Here is a 10287-nt window from a genome sequence, read left to right on the forward strand (position 1 = left end):
TTCAGATGGAATCTTGCTCTGTGGCCCAGGCTGGAGTGCAGTGGCACAATCTTGGCTCACTGCAACCTCCGCCTCCCAGGCTCAGGCAGTTCTGCAGCCTCAGCCTCCCGAGTAGCTGGAATGACAGGGCAGCACCACCACGCCTGGTTAATTTTTGTATTTTTCTTTAGTAGAGATTGGCCAGGCTGATCTCGAATTCCTGACCTCAGGTGATCTGCCCACTTCGGCCTTCCAAAGTGCTAGGATTACAGGCCTCCCAAAGTGCTGGGATTACAGGCGTGAGCCACCACACTGGGCCTGGACTTTTTAATGTCTTTATTGGCCATTTGTATTCCTTCTTTTGTGAATGTTCACATCCTTTGCCTTTTTGTTCCCTTTTGAGTGTCCATCTTTTCTTACCTACTAAGTATATAACACCTTTCCTGTTTATTTGTCTTGTAAATATTTTCCCTGAGTTTATCATTTAATTTGGTTTGTTGACATACAAAGGGTTTATTGATTTTATGCTTAGAAATGTTCCTTGATGAGGTAAATAGTTACCAACATTTTCTTCTACAGGTCTCAATAAATAAAAGCCTGGTTATACAGAAGCAGTTTATCTGGCTACATGGGATTTTGTTGTTCCGGACTAAGAAACTGTCCATCTCCTACAGGAATCTGACTTGGAATTATCAAAACTACATTACTTTTATAGTATATGTTCCTTGAACTACCTTGCCCAATACAGGATAATTAAATGTAAAATGCAGGGCAAAACATTTTACAAAGCAAACAATATGGCATAGCCTCTCACAAAAGACTGCCCCACTCCAAAACTAACAAAGCCCATTTCCATCCTGTTTTCAAAAATAGGGTGGGTCTTAGGATAGTACCACTGGGCTCTCTCAGCCCTGGGGAGACTTTCCTGTAGCTCAAGTTTCTCCTGGTCGAGTGCTTTGGGGACAGGCTCTGCTCTTGAGTAGGGTTACTCTGGCATGCAATATTTGGGACATATGTATACTAAAAAATTATTTGTTGTTTGTGTGACACTCAAATTCAACTGGAAGTCCTGTGTTTCTATTTGCTAAATCTGACAACCCTAAACCTATGGTTTTTCTCTCAGTCTTAATGTTGGTGCCCTCGCCCCAGGAGCGCCCACAGGAAGCAGCAGACCTGGCACCATGCTGCATAAAGGAATTTACCTGTTTACCTTCAAAAAGGGTTCTCATGGCCAAGGGGCACCCTCCCTGTTGTGCCCCCGAGACATTAAAAAACAAAAAAAAACTACAACAACAAAAAACCACTGCATTTATGTTTTCTACACAGATCAGCCATGTTCTTACAAACCTAAGCTCTTCACCTAGACCTCACGGGTTGTTTCTAGGCTTCCTGCACTTCATTGTCCTTCTTCCTCTTTTTTTCTAGCAGCCATGAAGCTGCTCATGAGTCTATGGATCTGAATGGCCACCAGCACCTCGCACACATGCCTTTGGTTCACTGCATGCTCCTGTTGGAGTGGCCAATCTGTCAGTTCCCCTTTGGCCTCTTTCGGTCTTTAACACCCTATTTTCTATCTTACAGGTTTTTGTTGTTGTTGCTATTGTTGTTTTGTTTTGCTTTTTTGAGACAGAGTCTCACTCTGTCACTCAGGCTGGAGTGCACTGGTGCGATCTGGACTCATTGCAACCTTTGCCTCCCGGGTTCAAGCGATTCTGGTGCTTCAGCCTCCTGAGTAGCTGGGACTACAGACACGTACCACTACACCTAGCTAATTTTTGGCATTTTTAGTAGAGACGGGGTTTCACCATGTTAGCCAGGGGGTTCACCATGTTGGTCTCGACCTTCTGTCCTCAAGCAATCTGTCTGCCTCGGCTTCCCAAAGTGCTGGGATTACAGGCGTGAGCCACTGCGCCTGGTGTATCTTACAGATTTTTGATTCACTATGTTTTCCAGAGGCTGAATGTTAAAATTCAGTTTTAATGTGGTTTGAGATGGCTGAGTGTCATGTGGATGTCCTAAAGAATGGCAAGAAGACTGAGACATCTGCTAATCACATTCCTCCCTGGTTTAGCAGATAAATAGTACAATGTTGAGAATACAGCTTATCTCCCCAGAATGATGGTGGTGTAACACCTTATGACTCGATCCATTAGTGCAGGCATTTCCAAGAAGGCCTCTCCCAGCTCTACGAGGGATGCCTGTGTCCTTTTTCATCTCTACCCTAACTAACCCTACCTTCTGAGGGATTCTAAAGCAGAGCTTCTTAATTATTAGGGTGCCTAGGAATCACCTGGAAGTCTTGTCAAAATGCAGATTCTGGCCAGGTGCAGTGGCTCACGCCTATAATCCCAACAGTTGGGGAGGCTGATGTGGGAGGACGGTTTGAGGCCAGGAGTTTGAGACTGGTCTGGGCAACATAGTGAGACCCTGTCTCTACAAAAAATTTAAAAATTAGTCCAGGGTGGGTAGCACGTATTTATAGTCCCAGCTACTGAGGAGGCTGAGGCAGGAGGATCACTTGAGTCCAGGAGTTGAAGCCTGCAGTGAACTATGATCAGGCCACTGCACTCCAGCCCGGGCAACAGAGTAAGACCCTGTCTCTTGAGGGAAAAAAAACACAAACTCTGATTCAGTAGCTCTGAGGCCTGTTGAGATAGTGCACTTCTAGAAACTCTCAGTGGTACCGCTGCTGCAAGCCCACAGACTAACCACACTTTGAGTAGCAGGAGTTTGAAACTTTTATTCCTGGCTGGCTACAGGATGGCTCAGACACCTCATCATCTAAATTCCAGGACCCTGCCTGCCCACGCCCAGGTGGTCTGAATCAACGACAATGAAATCCGTGTCTGTGAGAGGGGAGACCACAGATTGAGGGGAAGGGAGGCAGGCTGAAAAGGGGAGAGCAGGAAGCCTGAGAAAGGGTACCAGTTCAGGACAGTTTAGTCTGGAGCTGGTAGGACCACCTAGTGTTGATTGAATATGGAGGCAGAGAGAGAACAAGCGAGGCACTTCGCAAACTGTCTCCACCTGGGGAGGCTGGATAGGGGCTCCTACTTAATAGCAAACCTCATCCTGGGCACCTGAATGCCATTATATCCAATGACCTTCTGTAACACATAATGTCTGCATTGATTATTGTATATAGTTTAACTCTGGTTATCATGGTTACATATGGCTAGACTAGGGTAAGACCATTTCTCTGATAAGTGGCAGGAAGAATCAGGGGACTGAATGGAAATGAAAGTATAGGACAGTTTGAGTGCCTACTGTCCACCAAGGTCTGAGGCAGGACTTTGCCATAGATTGGCTCATTCGATCCCCTGCAAAGGAGTCTGCTTAGAAGGTATTATCATGAGTCCCATCTTTAGAGATTGGAAGGAGGCCAGGAAGGGGGAATATACCTCACCTACAGTCAAAAACTGGTACACAGAGGAGCTGAAAATGGAACTCAAGAAACCAGCGGGAGCATCTCAGTGCATGGGGAATGGGGAAGACATCCTGGGGGGTAGGGGAGCACAACGTCCAAGTGGAAAGAACAGGGTCTCTGAGGATGGGTGCCCCAGCACTGTCAAGCACCTACAAATGGGGCTCAATCCTCACCCACAAAAGGATATGAGGAAGGGGAGCCTCGAAGATGAAAGGGGTTGATATCATGTTCAAGTCTCAAATGGGACAAGCAGGCTCCTACTTAGCAGGAGATGGGAGAGAAGCAACACATAGAAACAAGATCAGGAGACAAGCCAATTGAAGTTGAACCAATCTTTCAGGGATGCTCAGCTCTTTCTATGAAGCACTGTTCTGAATGGATTCCTATGATGTGTAGTTCAGGAATTTCACCACTTTTATACTATGTGTATTTTCTGTGTTTCCCTCTCCCCCAACACACATACATATTTTTTTAGTGTCTTTTTTTTTTTTTTTTTGAGGGAGTCTAGCTCTGTCGCCTGGGCTGGAGTGCAGTGGCGCTATCTGAGCTCACTGTAAGCTCTGCCTCCCAGGTTCACGCCATTCTCCTGCCTCAGCCTCCCGAGTAGCTGGGACTACAGGCATCCGCCACTGCGCCTGGCTAATTTTTTGTATTTTTAGTAGAGATGGGGGTTTCACCATGTTAGCCAGGATGGTCTCAATCTCCTGACCTTGTGATCCACCCACCTCGGCCTCCCAAAGTGCTGGGATTACAGGCGTGAACCACCGCACCCGGCCTTTTTTTTTTTCAGACAGGGTCTTACTCTGTTTCCCAGACTGGAGTGCAGTGGCACAATTTTGGCTCACTGACAGCCTCAACCTCCTGGGCTTAAGTGATCCTCTCACGTCAGTGTGCATCACTGCACTGGCTAATTTGTTTTTGTAAAGTTGAAGTCTCACTATATTGCCCAAGCTGGTTTTGAACTCCTGAGCACAAGTGATTCGACTGCCTTGGCCTTTCAAAGTGCTGGGATCACAGGCATGGGCCACCAGGCCCAGCCTGATATTTTTTTAAACAAGAAAATACTAACCTTGATCTGATGTTGGAGTTTAACCAAGAGGCAGCTCACAGGACCTGGTTTTCCCCACCGGAATCTCAGGCTGTGACAAGGGGCTACTCCTGGGTCTCTCTGTGGGCACTATCAAAATGGACCTCAAATGGGATGTGTTCTTGCTGACCTTATTCATCAACCTGCACCTTCTCTGGGCCCCCTGGCACTACCATCTACCCTGTTGTTCTTCCAGAAACCCCCCTTCCTATGCCCTTGTCCTGTGGATTTGACTTCGTAAATCTTTCTTGATACCTCTCTCCCTCCCCACCACCACTACCCTAATGGAGACCATCATTTTTGTTTTCTCACTTAGGTTTCTGCAACAGCCTTCTAGCTGCTCTCTCTGCCTCTATTCTGACACCCTCTTCTAATGCATTCTCTATATAGCAGCCGGCACTGAGTAAGATGTGGTCCTTGTCCACAGCTGAGGGGATAGGACAGACCCAGGCATGCCTGTGATCTGATTGGTGGGCCCCTTACCCAATCTCAAGAGATCATCAAAGGCTTCCTGAAGTGTCACCTGAGTTTAACCAGGAAGGATGAGTGGGAGTTAATGGCAAGGCGGCAGGAAACGCCTCTGCTAAAGCTATGCTGTTTTAGAAGTTTCCTTTAGTAGGCAGGCTCCTTGTGTCACATACACCCTGAGTACCTTCCTTTACTGGATTTCTCTCTCTATTTACAAACGAATTTCTACTGAGTTTGTCCCATAGCCACTCACCTCTTCTACCATGTTTCCTTCAACTCCCATTTTTTTTCACTTTAGTTAAAACCTCTGAACCTGCTCTAGTGCAAGGAATGACAGTCCTTTACAGTAGGAATCTCTAATATGTGTTGCCAGGAGGGAGGAATGCTCTGGAAATGGGCAGTATGTGTAATTGCACATATCTCAAATATACACATATACATTCACCACACATTCACACACACTCCCTGTGTGTTAGTGCTGTTAACCAAATACTTCTGCTTCTCCTTCCTGCACATAGCAGGATTGTACTTTTTGCACTTCCCTGCCCCCTTGTAACTTTCTTTGGCCAGTGAGATGACAACAGGAGTGATGTGTGTCACTTCCAGGTAAAAGTTTTAAGAGCCAGTGCTAGATTTGCCCCATTCTTGTTTCCTGCCTTCAGGGTTGAGGAGATGCATGTCCAGTTGCAGCAGCCTGGATGCCTGAGTGACTACAGGAAATAGAGCTCCTAATGACTCATAATGGACACGTTTTGTGATTGAGAAATACACTTTTGTTATGTTAAGCCACTGAGATTTGGTGATTGTCTATTACTCCAGCACAATCTAACTGATCCTGACTGATATACCCTGTCAACCAAGGCTCAGGGGCACCAAGGCCTTTATCCCTGTTGGGTATTCCTTCCATTATGATGGGTATCCTTGCATTCTCCTTCCAAGTAATGAAGCCTATTTGATTCAACCTAAATTCAAAATGCAGTCACAAAACTAGCTATAAAACATGAGAACATTTGTGGGGCTATTTAAAAATATAGCAGCCGGGCGCGGTGGCTCACGCATGCAATCCCAGCACTTTGTGAGGTCGAGGCGGTGGATCACAAGGTCAGGAGCTCAAGACCAGCCTGGCCAAGATGGTGAAACCCCATCTCTACTAAAACTACAAAAATTAGCTGGGCATGGTGGCAGGCGCCTGTAATCCCAGCTACTCAAGGCAGATGCAGGAGAATCATTTGAATCTGGGCGGTAGAGGTTACAGTGAGCCCAGATGGTGCCACTGCACTCCAGCCTGGGTGACAAGAGTGAGACTCCGTCTCAAAGAAAAAAAAAAACCAAAAAACAAAACAAAAAACCCAAAAACACATAGCATAGATATCCTACACGTGTCACACTCACCAATGCAGGTCCACAAGCAACCCACTAATGAACCTCCCCTTTCCCAAGAGCAAAATGCCAGCTTCTGCCCAGTATCAGCTCTATCATTTGTGGGCTAATTTTAGAGGTCCTGGATTGTAGGCCTGATTCTGCCATGTAGTAGTGAATGACCTTGGACAAATTACCTCACTGAGTCCCAGTTCTCTTATCTGTAAAATGGTGATGATAATAAAAACTATGTCATAGATAAGGAAAGTTAACATTTGCACATTTGTTGTATTTGCCACTCTGCGCAGACAGAAGGATGTGTGTGGAAGTGCTTTGAAAAGGGAAAGATCTACGCAAATATTAGTTGATAATACGGTTAGCCAATACATGACAAAAGAAGTAACACATCCAAAATCAAATAAACCTCCGAATACCTTCAGTCTTTAAAACCAAGCCCAGGTATGGATATCGGGATGTATTTACATTTCTGTAAAAGGTCACCATACACAAATCTCATTCTTAAATAAGGACAAATTACTTATTAGCTGAAGAGGAGACAGGTCAAGTACCTCAGAGGAGGTTAGTCACATCAATCATCTGAGAGTTCAGCAGCATCCAACAGTGTTAGTTCCATGTGTTAACTTCTGAAGAACCACAGGCTTGCACATCCAATAATGCTTCCTCCCCCTTTCCTTCCCGGTGCAGAATTAACTTCAGCTCATCAATGGGGTAGGAAAGGCTCCTTATTTCACAGCCCTCCCTCCATGCTCCAGGCATCCAGGGAAATGCCCCTGCCACCCCTATCATCCCTTGAGTCCTTAGGGCTTCCTCCTCTAGCAAGGTGATTTCCCTTTCTAGTCCTGGGGGCAGCAGCACAGCCCGGCTCTGACCTCGCAGGAGCAGTCGCCTAAAAGAGGCTCCGCCCTTGGCCGCTTGGGGTGGCTCCCACCAAACCTGCTCCTAAAAGGAACCTCTCTCCCTCTGTCTACTCTAAGCACCTCGGGGCCTAATCAAGGTCTCCGCCCGGGTGCTGAACTTGCTTCTCCCCCGCTTGCCGTAGTCCAGTGCTGCTCTAACTTGACATCACCTGATGGGCTAATTAAAACAGATTGCTGGGCCCGCCCCCAGAGTTTCTGATTCAGTGGGGTTAGGATGGGGCCGAGAGCTTGCATTTCTAGCCAGTTTCCAGGAGATGGTGATGCTGTCAGTGCTGGAGCTCTCTTAGCGGAACTACAGTGTCTAGGCCAATGCAGCCCCAGGAGAGAGGGGCTCTCCCCATCCCCACGCACACCCCCACTGCTCTCCTGCCCTGAGCGCAGTGTGAATAGGGAATAGCCGCAGCAGCCCAGGAGACTGGAGAACCAGAAGGCAGGACCTGAGTTTAGGCTGTTTTATCTTGGGCACCCCTGACCAGTTTGTGCAAGTCGTAAAGCAGGCAGGAAAGAAGCCTATGGAAGCCTATGGGTCTTCAGTGTTATTGAGGTCTGTCATTCATCAGGTTCTACTCACCTCATCTCCATTCAACACAGTGGTTGGGTGCTAGGTCTAGGGTTATGAGGTGAAAGCCAGCGTGCTAGCCCTCCAGGAGTTTGTAGTAACTGGGAAGGAAACATGCAAACCATTCCAGTGCCCAGTGACGATGAGATAACTGTTGCTAGGGAGGGAGAGTGGGTGGGGCTCTGGAATCGTCTTGAGCAGCTGGAGAAGGTTTCATGGAAGGACTGGCACTTATGACTTGCAGGATGAGTGGGAATTTGGCAGGTACAAGGGGCAGCTGAGAACGGGTGGGGTGGGAAGGGTTTTCCCCAGGCAGAACGAATGAGCAACAGGACTGCCGAAGTGTAAGGTTCCAGAGGCTGGGAAGATTTGACACGCAGCTCTCTAGCCTGGCTGGGTTCCCTCCAACCTCTCTGGTGGCCCCTTCTCAGCTCCTGTCCCTCATGGGCTGGTATTCTCTGGGGCTCTGTCCTGGCAGCCTTTTCGTCACACTCCCATGTCCACCCCCGATGAGCTCCTCCACACCTGAGGCCTTGCTGTCTGCTCGCTGATGGGGCCCAAATCTCTTTCAAGCCCAGGCCTCACCCCCTCAGTTGCACACTTACCTCCACACGGATGTCTGCATTCCCAGACATCCTTCCTTTTGCATTTTGTCACAGTGAATGGCACCAGCATTCACCCAGTTACCTAAACGAGAGGGCTTTATGAAATGACCCTCTCATAGATTGCTGGTGAAGAGTAAATGACACAGTAACTTGCTGGTGCCATTTACCCAGACAGAATACAAGAGGACGGCTGCTGGGCTCCTCGGAAAGTCCACAACTTACTAGCTGAGTGATCTTGGGCAAGTTATTTAATGTTTCCTTATCCGTAAAATGGGTTTGATGACAGTACCTACCTCACAAGGTTGTCATATGGATTAAATAATATTAGTTGTTGTCATTCATTGAGCCCTATATTAAGTCCTTTACTTGGATTCCCTCGAAGATGGAGTACCTAGTCCAAGGTCACACTGTTACAAGTGGCAGATTCAGGTTTGGAAGCCAGAGTTCTCTGGCTCCTGAGCCATCTTCTTCACCTCACTGTCACACTTTCTGAAAACTGTATACCAAATAGGGAAATGCCTATGGAACAATGTTAAGTTAAAAGAGGATGGCAAATTGTATAATTAGTGTGAGTAAATCCACAAATAGGAAAGGCTACAAGGAAATATAGCAAATGGTTAAATATGGTTGTAATTTGGTGATTTTTCCCCTCTAGTATCTGTATTTTCCGCGTTTTCGTTATATGCATTTTTTATTAAAAGTTACTTATTAAAAATATATCAAAAACAATTACGACTCTACAACCTGTTCCCCTGTTTGAAAATTACACTCCCTTGGTTTTTCGTCTCGGTTCTAGTCTTACCACCCTTAACAGAAACTCTTCATTCCTCCCAAAGGCCACGGTAGGAAGCAGATATTGCAGTCATGTTCACCCCCACGCAGTCCCTCTCTGACAACCTGGACCCTGGAGCAGGCTGTCAAAATTAGAGGGACGTTCCAGACAGCACCCGGGCTGCTTTACCGCCTAGGGCTTTCTTTCTGGACAGCGCTACTTCAGATCAGTTACTTTTTTTTCTTTCTTTCTAAATAGCCGGCCGAATGCTCATTTTCCAGTTCTGGCTGAGTTGTTAGCTGCAGCCGGGCGGCGACGCCTGCCAGGTACCTGGTTCCGTGAGCACCGCCCAAACTGGTCAGGCCAGTCCATCCTGTGGCTGTTTCTGCCAGGACTCGCCCAAGTGTGTATGCGCGTGTGTGTCAGAGACCCACCCTGCTCCCCTGCAACCCAGGTAGGTGGAAAGCAGTTGCAGGCAGTCAGGCCAGATGGGTGGGGCTGAATTAATCTAACCTGGAATTTCAACTTGGCCTGCACAACAGGTGAGGGAAAAAAGCAGCAGAGAGAACGGGCAGTTTGGCAACTTGGAAATATTCCTGAGCCTTGCCCCTTACCCCCTGCCTGGAACATAGCCCAGGGTGACTCTTCAAAGTGTCTGCGCCGGGTTTTAGGGCTCAGTCGCGCCACGGCCCCCTCGAGGCTGTCCGAGCCCCTCCTGAACGCTGTCCTCCTCAGTTACCCTCCGCGACGCGCCCGTTCCCCCTCCTCCGGGAGGCAGGGCGGGGGTATCGGATTAGTCTTTGTTTTCGACGCGAAAGAGCCGAGCGCGGCGCGGGGGAGGCTGGCGATGGCAGGGCCCTGGGGTCCACCAGGACAGGGCATTCGGCCGTGACCCCTGCGAGGGTGCCCTTAGCCTCTGCCCCCGAGCAACCCCTTCTTGCCGGCCAGGCTGACTCGGTACGCAAACGCGCGATGTCCCCCATTGTCCTGTCTCAGAATGAGCCAGCGGCAGCTGGGACAGGGGGGTCAGTCGGGCCCGGCGCTCAGGCCTCCCGGGGGCGCCGGGGCCGTCCTGGACCGATCTGGCCCGCAG

Source organism: Colobus angolensis, unplaced genomic scaffold (genome assembly GCF_000951035.1).
Source record: "Colobus angolensis palliatus isolate OR3802 unplaced genomic scaffold, Cang.pa_1.0 Scaffold249, whole genome shotgun sequence".
Classification (NCBI taxonomy): domain Eukaryota; kingdom Metazoa; phylum Chordata; class Mammalia; order Primates; family Cercopithecidae; genus Colobus; species Colobus angolensis.